At 41.3% G+C, this 14834-nt stretch overlaps 1 protein-coding gene across 1 annotated transcript in view; it reads right to left on the bottom strand.

Moving 5' to 3' along the window:
* The window catches only part of SPATS2L (spermatogenesis associated serine rich 2 like), a 143942-nt gene extending 129743 nt beyond the window's left edge, over positions 1-14199 (bottom strand). The window contains exon 1 of the mRNA XM_082841658.1: positions 14177-14199. The gene's annotated coding sequence lies outside the window, so the exon portion shown is untranslated. The remainder of the gene's footprint in view (positions 1-14176) is intronic.
* Positions 14200-14834: the final 635 nt, after the last annotated feature.

Here is a 14834-nt window from a genome sequence, read left to right as displayed (position 1 = left end):
GTGTAGGAAAGAGCAGTTACTGTTCTCAAATCATGGCATATTCAGCTGAAGTACGTTTACAAATATATTCTCCCGAAGAGCATCACATGAGGTGTCTAGAACCCATCATTTTCATACGGTTTGACTCATATTTTCCTCTTTTCAATTAAAAATAAACTTTGTTGGTTCTTTCTTATTAGAAAAAGCAGTATATGTTTAGAGTAGGAAATTAAAGACACACAAAAATGAAGAACATTTGAAATGCTCATGGATCTTACTACCCAGAGAACCACTTTAAAAACGCTTAAATAGGGTAAGCTGTGACAAAGTGAGAGAGTGGCATGGACATATATACACTACCAAATGTAAAATAGATAGCTAGTGGGAAGCAGCCGCATAGCACAGGGAGATCAGCTCGGTGCTTTGTGACTGCCTGGAGGGGTGGGATAGGGAGGGTGGGAGGGAGGGAGATGCAAGAGGGAGGAGATATGGGGACATATGTATATGTATAACTGATTCACTTTGTTATACAGCAGAAACTAACACACCATTGTAAAGCAATTATACTCCAATAAAGATGTAAAAAAAAAAATCCTTAAATATATTTCCAGGTCATTTTCTAAGAATATATCCATATATTACCAAAATGTGATCATTCTGTGCATACTTGTTTTTTTTAATAATGGGATCTTATCACTTAACAATATATGATGAACATCTTTTCATTATCAATATTTAACTATATCATCTATAGTAGCTGAACAGTATTTCACTATTTGTAACAATATATTTAACTAATCTGTTATTGTTGTACGTGTAAGTAATTTCCTATTTACCCTATTATGAGCAATGGTGTGATTAACACCTTTGTGGCCAAAACCTTTGCACATATCTTTAATTATTTCCTTAGCATAAATTCCTAGAAATAAAACTTCTGTGACAAAACAGTGAACACATTTTTAAAGGTTTTTTAGAAATACATATTGCCTCCACCAATTGAGTCAATAGTTTAATTTACTTGAGTTACATGCAAATCAAGTGCTCTGATCAGTTCAGCACTTCATGAAGAGAAACCATATAGGCTTGGGTTGGTGAAGTGTAATAGATGTGCTATTATCTATAATTCTGATGAGTGTTAACTGCAAACACCTTAATCAATTAGATAATTGTTTTTACTAGAAGCTCTCTCTTTATCTACTTCCAGTCATGGCTGACTTATACACTCCATTTTGACTCTTTCTTTGGAATTTGATGTCTTTTTCCCCCTCTTGTGTAAGTACTCTTTTTACACACTTACCAATATTCTTAAAGAGATTCTAGATGTTTAGTCCCTGGCAACATTCTTGTAGTGCACTGATTATGTGCATCAGCTAGAAAATCTATCATCCAACTTATGCTCCCCATTAGATGGCAGAACCAGTTTGCAGTTTGACATTTTAAGGAAATGATAAAAACAACACCTGAAGTTCAGGCAAAATTGACAAGTACCTACAAGACGAAAGAGAGGAAGTAGAATGTGTTGTCAGACTGCACATTGTACTTTAAATTTTTTATTTATTCATTTTTATTCTACCTGGTTCCAAAAAGGACTTAAAGCAGCTTTTCTTTTTAAAAGTATCTTCTAAATTGGACATTTTCACATCACTGAGGCTGCCAACTTCTTTCCTAACATAAGGATATCCTTCTACCGTGACTGCTTGCTATATTTGAAAACTGAATGGCAAGGGTATTGTTCTTATCCAGAAAAGAGGAAAAAATAACTCATTATGATCATGACTCCTGCCTGGAAGACCCTCCAAACAGCATGCCCTAGGTATGAAATGCAAGTCTCATAAGAAACCAGGAAGAACTCCATTTCTAGGATGTATGAGAGCTCCAATAAATCACAAAAATTCAGGCCTTTGGGGATTCACTTCTCCCAAGGGACTGTAAATACACAGAGCTCCAGCATCTTGACTTGTGAGAACACTGTGAGACCCAAAAACACACAGGGGGGCCTGAGAGCAGGGAAAGCCAGGCCGGGCATCACCGGGAAGAGGGAAGCTTCCATCTCCCCTGGACCAGCTGCAGGAAACACCCATCTCCTGCTCGGCTTGTCCTTCTGAGTCTCCTCTTTCTGCTTCTTCCCAAGTCCTCCCTCTATTCCAGCACCACCCATCAGACCTCTCGGGGGTCTGGCTCTGGTGTCCTGTCCCACATTTTGAAACATGGGGTTTTTCAGCCCGTGGTCTTTCTATTTTTTTTTTAATAAGGAAATGGAGATCCATTTTTTAAAAATAAATTTATTTATTTATTTATTTTTGGCTGTGTTGGGTCTTCATTGCTGCATGTGGGCTTTCTCTAGTTGTGGTGAGCGGGGGCTACTCTTTGTTGTGGTGCGCGGGCTTCTCATTGCGGTGGCTTCTCTTGTTGCAGAGTATGGCCTCTAGGCGCGCAGGCTTCAGTAGTTGTGGCATGCAGGCTCAGTAGTTGTGGCTCGCAGGCTCTAGAGCGCAGGCTCAGTAGTGGTGGCACACGGGCTTCGTTGCTCCGTTGCATGTGGGATCTTCCTGGACCAGGGCTCAAACCCGTGTCCCCTGCATTGGCAGGCGGATTCTTAACCACTGTGCCACCAGGGAAGTCCCAGCCTGTGGTCTTTCTAAATCCTCATCTTTAGACTCCATTTCCACCTCTCTTCCATTGGCCTAAATCTTGCCTGATATCTCCTATTTCAGGGCTGGGTGTTGAAAAGCATGGTCCCAGACCCCATGTTATACACTGAAGGACCCTTCATGACAAGTACTCAGTATGTAGTAAACAGAAGACTTGGAAGAAAATAAATTTTGTGTGAAAAAATTAGAAAAAAAGGGAGGGGTGTTAAGTGCTACATTAATGTTAAAGGGGTTAAAGGGAACGAATGTCATTGAACTTACTTGGCATGTTAAAAGTGTTACACTGAGTTTTGCCTATGCTCTAAATACTCCCAGATGCTACCATTTAGGAATAAAAGGATCATTTTCATTGTGAAACCTGGGGTTTTCTGAAATTTCAAAAAAACCCTCAAGACAAACACGCAGTGCTTCATCTGAACCAGCAGTATATCCAAGGAGCAAGGGTTTCAAGGGATTCAACAATAAGACCCACCTAATAGAAAACATCTTATCGACAGTTAGCCCAAAATTAACCCTGATGTTTTAGCATTTCACAATCTACACTGGGCCCTTTCAAATAATCATTTCATTTGATCCTCCCCACAATTTAGTAAGGTAGGTGTTACTAGTACCACCTCAGAGAGGACGCATCGGGCTCCCAGGGGTTACGTGATGCACTCAAGGCATTTAGGCAGCTAGTTCAGTAGTTGAGAACGTGGGCACTGAGGCAGACCCCCGAGGTTCAAGTCCAGGCCCTGCCCATGCTAACTGTGTGAACTTGGGCAACTAACTTGTTTTCACTATGCCTCAGTGTCTACATCCTAAAACACAGACAAATAACAATACTACCCGCCTCACAAGGCCGCTGTGAGGATTAGTTGAATTAGTACCTTAACGCGGTTACAGAACTAGTCAGTCTGTCTGCGGATGCCTGCCACACAGTCGGCACTTAAGAAATGTTCACCAGACTCAATTCCCAGAGCTAAGTGTTTTAAGGCCAGATGAGGTATCCTTATCTTTACGTGGCTTCTATGATTCATAATTTTATCAGTACAGAAATTAGCAATTTCTCACCGAAGAAAAAGACATGCTAAAAGGAAACCTTGAACTGGATACAATGACTCAAAAAGTAAGGAAAGGGCAAAAGTTCAAGTGTGGCTTCTTAAAAGAACCCCATTTATTTTTGTTTCCGGAAACATACTGCATACCATTTAAGTATTTTCAGTCATTTTAGAGCACAATGAAAGGTCAAGCTAAATGGAAGTAATATTTGTATAGCCCATGGTGACTGTCCGGGGGTCTGTTTCCCATGGCCTGGTCCTGGGTGCGGACAAATGAGGCACTTCTGGAGCCGCGGAGAAAGGGGCTGTGCCCCCCCGCCAGTCCTCCCCCCACCCCTGCGCCCACTCCACGCGAGCTCTCGGACAAGAGAGGGGAACAAAGATGCAGCTGGCAACGCTGGAGTGCTGGAGAAAAGAGCAATTTCACCCAGGGAAGAGAGAAGGCAGTGGGAAATGGGCAGAGGAATACTACCAGGGCACATTTTCTTGTTTCTAGTTTCTTGCAGCCACGGGGGCAAAAAAGGAGGCGGAAGCGCAGAGAAGGTGGTGTTGGGAGGACAGAGAGAAACAGAGCGACCGACCAAGACACGGTGATGGCAGGAAAAAAACGCAGGCGGCTGGAATAACTACCAAAAAAGGACCAGTCTGCAGAAGATACCAAAGCAGCAGGGTGTCATGGCAGAGAAGTTCTGGAAAAGTAGGCATGTCAGAGGCCCATAAAGGGGGGCCACATAAGGCCAGGAATGAGTGATTTCTCAGTCCTATTCCAGTACGCAGGAGGGACTGGGAGATGACCACGGTGGGGCTCTTAGCCGTCATCTATAGATTGCAGTTGGGATGCAGGTTGAGGTTCCTTCCTAGAAATCATACCACCTTCCAAAGCAACATGTGAAGTGTGCTTCTCCTGGCACAAGCATGGTCTGGAGGGTTCAAAAGTCAAGTACAGTGTGAAGGAACCCAATTAAGGAACTCAGGGAGTCTCTGACACAAGGGTTACATGTGAAAAAGGAAATCTCACTTGAAACAGGAACATATTCAGCGTTAAAACACAAAGTTATGGACTGTCATTCAGCCCAGAATTTCTGCATGTCACAAATGTAAAAATAATGATTACATGTGTACAGCACTTTACAGTTTACAAAGAAGTTTTATAAAAGTCTGTCCCACGTGGATGCTTTTCATGCCCCAACATGACATGTTCTTTGTATTATTATGAGTCCCTAAGAGTTGGCTTTATGCTACTGCAAACACTTTTTTTTAATCTATAAATAGTCCTCATAGAATTTTATCTGAAGTACTATACATAATAGGCAAACAGTGGGTTCTAGGTACTGAATCTATTCTAAAATATCTACTACTTTCCCAGAATGACTAATTAAATATAATTTACATGACCTGAACGAGGTGTAAATATTGCAATGCTCTGCACAGACCATTAAGCATATTTCATTAAGAGAAGTTTCTGTATTTCCAAACCCTCAGACATCCTAAAGGGGTTCTATAGGTGAAAGACCCCTCAAGGGTCTTTAAAAACAGCTCTTCATAGCATAAACAGGAAGCCTGCTATAAGGTAATGAAGAATGATGGAATAAAAATGATTGTGGCCTATTTCCACAAAGCAGCATGGAAAAAAGATAACAAGCTAATATTACTCCCAGTTTGCTGAGTTAAAATGAACTGTTTTGTCATTAGGCAAGTGTCTTATTTACTCTTTGCCCTATATACAATAATAACGTGTTGTTGAGAGTCAAGAGTTCACATTAGTATTTTTTAATTTAGGAAAAACGGGAAATTATAAACACTAAAGAAATTTTTCTGGTTGACACAGTTGGGCATGCCTGGAGGGTGATGTGTACTTTGTACCCAAATCTATATTAAATGTTCTATCCTTGAGGGACTTCCATGGTGGCGCAGTGGTTAAGACTCCGCCTGCCAATGCAGGGGACATGGGTTTGAGCCCTGGTCCAAGAAGATCCCACATGCCACGAAACAACTAAGCCCGTGTGCTACAACTACTGAGCCTGCGCGCCACAACTACTGAGCCCACATGCCACGACTATTGAAGCCCGTGTGCCTAGAGCCCGTGTTCCGCAACAAGAGAAGCCACCACAATGAAGAGTAGCCCCGCTCGCTGCAGCTAGAGAAAGCCCGCGCGCAGCAAAGACCCAACACAGCCAAGAAAACAAAAACGTCCTGTCCTTGAGATACAGAGATAACATTTCTGACCCACAGTTAGCAGAGCATTCATTTTGAGGTTCTTTCTCTCAGCTCTGACGATAAATTTGTGCTGATTTACCCTCTTTGGGTCATCTGGTTTCCTACATTACTGACAGCATACATTTGGGAGACAGCTGCCTGGCGTTGTGAGAGAAGTTGCAGCTTGGAGGAAGGAAGTGAAGCAGCGAGCTAACCCTTGGTCTTGGCACTGGGTGCGTGCCAACTGATGTATTAAAAGCAAAATTCTGTAAAGTTGAAACTGATACTGTCAGTATGGTAAGAACTCTGCAAACCTATCTACATTAAGAAAAACTGTGATAAGCTAAAACCTTTCACTGGATATGCTAACTTCTGGAGTAAATTAAGCCTCCTGGAAGGTTGTATCAGTTCCTTTAATATTGCTCAGTATTCAGGTTGTTCCAAGTTTGGGTTTCTCCAAGCCCTTATTCTCCATCATACTGGAAGGTCTCAGTCTACTAAATTTGGATACTGATTCCTTGATCAGAAGTAATGTGGCCCAGAGTATATCTGGCCCAATATATAAATCACCAATATACAGATCACAGAAAGACCTACCTGAATATATTCCTTCATTCAACAAATACTAATGGAACATTTCTTATGTATCAAGCAGTAGTCACAGCACTGGAAATACTAGTGAACAGAACTTACAGTCAGCCGGTGGTCTACCACGGGGCTAGCTGAATAGATCATGCACAATTTTGCTAAATCTCTGAGCAGACCATAGAGAAAGAAGAAGAAAAGAGAACATCAACTCATTAGCAGAGAGCAAGCTTAGAGGACAAAGCCACATCTCTCCTACTTGTTGAGTTCCTCTCCCTAACTCTTTGTCACTCTAGGTGAGCAACTGCATGCCTCTTAACTGGCTGCCAGAGCCCTCTTCAAGCTCTCTTTTCAGAAAGCTTTGCAGAAGTCTTATAAACAATTCTGCTATTCCAGAAAATGTTAAAGCGCAAGGTACTCCTTTGAAAAAAAAGGAAAATTCCTGTGAGATTTTTGTCTCAGTAACTAGGAATGCAGTTAGGCCTATGCTCGGCACTTCGTTAGTTCCCAGAGCCAAGAGATCTCAGGGTTAGGAGGACAAAGCTACCAAGATGCTTTAGCTGTTGCCTATGGCTGGCCCAAAATTCAAGAGTTAAAGCCTGAGAATGTTTTACCCCTTTACTTTAATTTCCCGTTTAAGTAACTTCCAAATACCAAAGCTTAGAGGACCTAGAAGGCAAAATCCTTTCCACTACTTTATCGAAAAATTATGTACGCTGTGATTTATTGCTAATGCTGGTCTTTCAAAGCATTAGTCAAATGCAAACCTTTGGACACCTGCAAACCTTTGGACAACAGCTGTCAATAAAAGTTTAACATCTCATGGGTCAGCACGTATAATCTGACAAATAATAAATCATCCTCATAACCTAACTCAGCACTTGGGAAAATGGAGACCGGGTAAAATAATGATTGTTGTTACCACTTCTCTTTCTTCGGCGGTAGAAAGAACTTTTCTTTTTACATGAAGATACTTCACTGTCTGTTAACAACATAAAATTTCGTTCTTACATTATGTGTATGTGCTTTAAAAACAAAGAATTTCTGCACTCTTTATAGCTATATAGTGAATGTTCCAAAGGGGACAATACTCTATTTAGGACTTGCCAGGGCAATATTTGATAGCAATATTTAACTTGTTTGGGAAGATATGCATCGATTTTTCAGGGATATAAACATTTTCATCATTTACGTTATTAAAATATTATAAGTAACTGCTTGAGCCCTGGTAGAACAAATGCTATGTATCAAATACCCACTGGTGTGAGGAACAGCTGGATACATCTGTCTAGAAATGGCTGTGATATATTCCAATATACTTTAATAGGTTCACAAGAGAAAAAAATTAAGGTCCTTTAGTGGTATGATGACTTGCTTGTGGTACACAGTCTCTGTGTACCTCTCTTACCTTCTTTCCACATTGGCATAAAATTTTAGGTCAAGTCAGGCTGTCAGTGAAGACTGCATCGGCATTAGGAATCCTAAAATTCATTTAATGCCTTCTTTCTGACCAGAGGTAAAGCACTAGCTAAAGGTAGAAGTGGAGTCAAACCTTAGAGAAGCAGCCTGGGCAGAAGGACCCCTTGGGACCTACAGAGAATTTTCAACATCTAATGAAAGTGATTTCAACTTCAGTGTTCACCTCAAGAAAAATAGGAGAAGCCCAGACTCAGTTAGGTGCATTGACATGGATTGAAGAAAATGCTCATATATACTTCCGTATTTAAATTTCTTTGATTCCTTTTATTCAAACCCCTTAAAGAGAGTTGAGTCATTAGCAACTATAGAAACATTAATACCAGTGGTAGGCAGAAGCTCACAGGGATGCCTGATTTCCTGAGATGGCCCAGACATGCAGGGCTAGAGCTCCCAGGAACCTTGTCTATCCTGTGTGACCTTTTCCCCTCACCTGAGGCTGACTGGTCCAAAGGCGGTCATCGACCTAAGTTGGATAAATTAGGTTCCCTCTTCTTGGAGCCTCAGACTTTGAACTATGAACCCCAGCACGTAGACGTCATCAGCACTCCATCACACTGACAGCAATGCCTTAGAGAAGAGACCACAAAGCCCTATGTCGAGTCTGCAAGGCCTTCCCTGGTGGTGCCCCTTCATGCAGTTTGAAGGTTCTACCATCCCTTCAATGCGATAGATGCCCCAGGATCCTGCCAATAAAACAATTCAAAAATAATTCTGTTTTGGTTTAAGCTAGCCAGTCAGTTTCTGTAGCTTCCAATCAAAAGAGCCCTGTAGGTTAAGGACGTTAGTACTTTAATAAGAAGCTACGTTTTGTTAAAGGTGAAGTAGAAGGGACAGGACCATAATTCCTTCTGTTTGTAGGAAACTCCATTTTATAGATGTTCTCACATGTGATCACTGTCAGGGCCAGGGAAGGGTTGCTATTATCCCCTCAGGAGAGAGAAAAGGCAAGGACAGCTCAGAGAGGGTACTGCCTCCGTGCTGTGGCCTGATTGCTGGCAAGTGGCAGAACTAGGCTTAGAACCAGGTCTCCTAAATGCTGGTCAAGCACCCTTCCCACTACACCTCGGTGTGTATGTATATATGTAATCATAAAGGAATCTTACAGGGAATATAAGCAAAACAGAAAAACAGAGCTATTCTGAGTATATACATCTTTTCATTTTTTCCTACCCAACTCCAAACCAAGGGCTTGGGGAAAGTCTTAATAAAGTAAAAAATATAAACTATTGCCTTATGATGATATTTGTCAATAAAAACATTAAGACCAAGAAGTGCCTCTTTTTGACACGGATAGTAAGTTTACCTTCTCCTACACATTTTAACTATTAGCAGGGAGTAGCCTTTGAACTACAAGGCAGTGGTGTCCAAGGTATTTTCATCTTATATGTTTGAACAAAAAAAGGTTTGGCTGTTTGTTTACGATTCATATATATGTATTATTGTACTAACTATATATAATCGTTTGTTACGATTCATATACATGTATTATTGTATATACATTATAAAACATAAAAAAATAGAATAGAATGACAGAATTGATGTACTATTTTGCTAACCATGATGTCTCAAGTCATATACACCCAGGACGAGATTCATGACTAATTAACCACAGTGGATATAAATCTGTACGTCTTCCAGATAATTTAGAATTTTGGTGGCCAGCTTCTTGCAAGATCGGATTAGATGAACACAGTCATTACCTCATAACAGGGCCGACAGAGTTCATGTTAAACTTTGACATTTTCTTGTTACTTGCAATATTAAAATTATCTTCAATTTATGGGAATTCTTTGTAGAATCTTTTTAAGACTCTGTGAGGGTTTGTTAAAACTAAAACACAGAATTTGTAAATACAGTTGACCAGGCATGATATATTCCGCAAAATAACCAAAGCAGATGAGCCAGAGGGGAAGCCACTGTGAAGAGGAGGCCTCACCTCCCTCCCTCCAGGTGATACTCGACCATTTGACACGTGGACCCAGGAATGATGCCAGTGCCAATATAGTCACCATCTGTTATCATAACGCTTCATGATAATAAAATGAATGTAAATGAAAATTCTAATCACTGTCTTTCTCAACCAAATGAATCTTCTCAAGAGCTCCCTGTGGGTACATATCCTATCTTGGAGGCCACTTTGCCAGGCAGTGAGGCAGTAGTTTACTTCTAGAGTCACTTATAATCACAGGAATCTCTTGGCCTAAAACTATGCAGGACAAGGATAAACCAACCTGGGTTGGAAAGAGTTTATTTTGCCTTTTTAAAAACTTTTAAAATTATGAACTCTAAGCCACAACCAGAAAAGCACATGAAACATTAATGTTTGATGTATATACTGTGTATTACCCATGCAACTGCCAGCCCCTGTCAAAAACCAGAACATTGTCAGCACTTGCAGGAGCCCCGCAACTCCTCTCTCTCCCCCAGCATGCCCTTCAGAGGGAACCACTATCCTGATTCTTTCAGTAATAAATTCCTGGCCACTTATGTCTGTAACCCTTAGCAACAGAGTTTAGTTTTGTCTGTTTTCATACTTTACATAAATGAAATAAAATTGCTATGTATACTTAGTGTCTTCTTTCTTTTAACATTACGTCTTAAGATGTATCCCTCTTCTTGTGTGTAGCACTAATTTATTCTTTTTTGTTGCTGCATAATATTCCGCTATATAGTTATAGGCATCATAATTCCTTATGATTCCACCACCGTTTATTCATCCATTCTACTATTGATGGATATTCTGTGTTTCTAATTTGAGATGAATACAAATAATGCTGCTAAGAACAATTTACACATCTCTGGATGTACGCAAGTGTACATTTCTCTAGAATACACAGACAAGTGCACACCTGTGCATGCATGAGAGTGGAATTGCTGGATGGGACCTTAGTTTCTAAAACAAAACAAAACAAAAACCTAAGAAAGGTTAATTCCAGTGAATCACTTAGAAATCAATTTTAATATAAACTAACTCTTATGTAGCCATGAGGAAAGTTCATTAAATTACCAGATTTATCTTTCCCTAGACTTTCACTCCTGCACACCGACTAAATTTGAACCAAGACATTAAATGCATTTAACTCTGTTAAAAAATAGTCTGAAAATTTCCAATAATTTACTGAAGCCAATACCCCCAAATCTCCTTTCCCCACCACATATATATTTTTTACATACTGTAATTGCATTTTTCCTTTTAATGAGGGCCAATATTGTGTCTACTGAGAGAACAAAATGTTCATTCAAATTTTAAAGCAATTTTGCACCAAAAGGTTTCAAGTTAGCACTCATATTGATCAAGCATGGAAAGTCAAAAACGTTAATCCTGAGCTAAACTGAGGAGTACAAATACAAACAATAGAGATTAATTCCAACCTCAGAGTCTCCAATGTTTCATGACCATCATGAGTGATCTCCAAATGGACTACAGAAATGGGACATACTTGGATGACAACACTGTGGCACCAGCAAATCTGCTCCTCCGTCTCCCACTGTCTTACTGACAAAAAACATAATAACTAGCATCTATGATAATGCCAGGCACTGACTGCCTATTAGTTCTTACATGTAATGCCTTTTTTATTCTGTTTTTTTGTGTGTGTGTGGTACATGGGCCTCTCACTGTTGTGGCCTCTCCCGTTGCAGAGCACAGGCTCCGGACGCGCAGGCTCAGCGGCCATGGCTCACGGGCCCAGCCGCTCCGCAGCATGTGGGATCTTCCCGGACTGGGGCACGAACCCATGTCCCCCGCATCGGCAGGCGGACTCTCAACCACTGCGCCACCAGGGAAGCCCGCAATGCCTTTTTAATCCTTAAAACAACCCTATGAGCTATGTACTATTATCCTTCCCATTTTATAAAAGGAAACTGAAGTCCAGAGAGGGAAAGTAACTTGACCCAGGTCCCATGGCTGTAAGTAGTTGAGTTGGGAATCAAACCGGTTCCTGGTGCCTCAGTTCACACTCTACTGCCTGGCAACATGTTAGTTTTGTTGTTGTCATTGTTGTTATAATTTTGATTACCAAGAAGAATAGTTCTTTAAGACCAGGGCAAATGTGTGAACCAAAGGGGGCAAAAAAAATCTATGCACGTTTGTTTTTATTGGAAATTTTTGTGGAAATGATTGTAACCAAGCAACTCTAATTCTGGGAGAACTAATTAAGAAATGAATTAAGGGATTCGATGGATACCCAAATTAGTCGTTAGAGCTTGAAGATCTGGAGTTCTGGTCTAAATCCAGCTTTGGCACTTGCATCCCAAATAAACATGGCCAGATAAGTACCACAGCTCACAATTAAAATGCATTTAGATGGCTTATGCGTCCACATGGGAGAGGTCGCTTCCTAATTGAATTCGGACACCTCTTCAGTTACTGTGGGTTTCATTTTCCATCTCCCTGTTCTTTTGTGACTGCCGGCAATAGGATTATGCTGAGGGAGAAATCATTTCAATCAGTGATGTCTGCAGAATGAGCGTAAAAAGATAAAAGTAAAGACTTTGAACTATAATTAGAAAATTCCTTAAGTGTGCTCATGTGACATGGGTTTGAGACTACGACCGACTGGCAAGATGAGTTACAGAATGGACGTCCAATGTCACTGTTCGGGGATGAGCAGCCAGTAAAACCGGCGTTCCAGCGTGAGACAACCGTAATCTTTCGCAGGCCAAAACGTTCCTGCTTTCTACCTCTAATATAATGAGTGACAGACAGCTGGAGGCATCTCATTCTCCTGACAAAAATATGATCAGAATTGTTTTCAGTTGGTACGTCTTTCCATCAAGCTGTTTGTTGCCTTCCATCAGAATAATCAGAGCTTCTGATTATCTGGTACGTTCCAAGAAAACAGGAATTGATTGTGCCCTTGCTTGTCTGATGGGGAGAAGGCTGCCAGAATTTACATAGTAACTCTTCAGTTGCCTAATGGAAAGAAAAACTAAGCTGTGTGTGTGTGTGTGTGTGTGTGTGTGTGTGTGTGTGTGTGTGTGTGTGTGTGTGTGTGTGTGTGTGAGAGAGAGAGAGACAGAGACAGAGACAGAGAGGAAGAATCAACCAGTAGTTTCCAAAATAATTCTCTTTGAACAACAATAAAGAAAATGTTTTCGTGGTGATTCAGATTTCAGATATGAGGAAGTAAAGTATTCTATTCCATTCATGGAAAACAACCAACGTTAATGGCTCTTTTCAAAAAGTTACAGTCATCTTACTACTGAAGTTTCAGGGTTATGTAAAAAGAATCAAGTTTAAACATTCATGGAAACATCCAGGTACAATAAGACCTCATTATTTTGGACTAATTCAATTTGGAATTTACAATCATTTGACAGGATCTCGACCAGAGGTGATCTTTTCACAGTGAAAAATGGCTTGCTAAGCAAATTACTTTAAACAAGCAAGACTGCTGGGGGGGAAAAAATAAAAATAAAAATATTTTTGTAAAGTATGAGGAACGAAAAATAACAACATGCTTCCCCTCCAACAAATACTTGTGATGAACCCAGTCAAATACCAATAACTGATAACAATAATTACCATTTAACTGAAGGTCAATCTTATATAGTCCACTTTACATACATGAGCTAGAAATATCCCAACAACTCTGCAAGATGGGTATAATCATCCCCATATTAAAGAGAAGGAAACTGAGGCTCAGAGAGGCAGGTGACATGCAGAGACTGTACAGTTACTAGGCAGCAGAAGCAAGATTCAAAGCCAGGCTGTCTGGCTCAAAAGTCTGTGTCCTTCCACTCCCCACTCAACGCTGAGTGAGCACTGACGACTGCAAGCCAGACTTCCAGATTCACTGGACCAAGTTCTTCGACAACAGCAAAAATGGTCATCACTTCAAGGAGGGAAAGCCAAGTATTCTGGCCCCAGAGCCCCTTTCTACAACACAACGATCTCTATAAATAAAGACTTTTCTCCCCTGGTACTTTGAGGTATTTCGCATGCATGAAACTACAGAAATCCATAGAAACGTCGATGTAGGTGATGTAGGTGGAGAGGGCACAGGTGGGTGGGGGAGGACTGCTTCCAGTCCTCTGCTCCTTGCCTCCAACCCCCATCCCCCACCCCATCATGAGCGACTTGTCTCTTCGGTCTGTACACCTATACAGGAGCACTGTGGTGCTAAAATCCTGAAAGGCTGACAGACTGTGACAAGAGCTGTGGGAGTCAGCTGCAGGTGCAGGGGCAGCCAGCCATGTGGGCAGCAGGAGGATACAGGGAAGGGAGGGATCAGCTCTACTTACCTGGGAATCCACGGAGATATTCCTGACAGTGGTCAGAGTCTGCAGTGCTCTAGGAGAAAAAGAAATTTGGGAAGTCAGATCTCACATTTCAAAGCCACACCACTCATCTTCTTCACACCCACACCCAAGCACAGGCTCTGGAGTCAGGCAGACAAGGAATTGGGTCTTACCTGTGACTTAAAGCCTCAGTTTACTCAACTGTAAAATGGGGGACAATATCAATAATAGTAGCTTCCTCACAGAGATGTTGGGAAGACTGGATAGTATATAATTTGTCCAATGAATTTGGCACACATAGTAGTGATATTTTAATAACAACAGCTAACATTTATTACTTTCTTACAAGGTGCTTGGCGTTGTTCTAGGGCCTCAATGGGTTAACTCTTCGTACTCTGAGGTAGGCACTACTACCACTGGCATTTTGCAGATACAGAAAATGAGGCGCCAAAAGGTGAAAGCACCTGTCTCATAAAAATATACAAGGGGCTTCCCTGGTGGCACAGTGGTTGAGAATCTGCCTGCTAATGCAGGGGACACGGGTTCGAGCCCTGGTCTGGGAGGATCCCACATGCCGCGGAGCAACTAGGCCCGTGAGCCACAACTACTGAGCCTGCGCGTCTGGAGCCTGTGCTCCGCAATAAGAGAGGCCGCGATAGTG

Source organism: Leucopleurus acutus, assembly GCF_964270905.1.
Source record: "Leucopleurus acutus genome assembly, chromosome: 6".
Taxonomy (NCBI): domain Eukaryota; kingdom Metazoa; phylum Chordata; class Mammalia; order Artiodactyla; family Delphinidae; genus Leucopleurus; species Leucopleurus acutus.
This window is presented reverse-complemented; position numbering and strand designations above follow the sequence as displayed.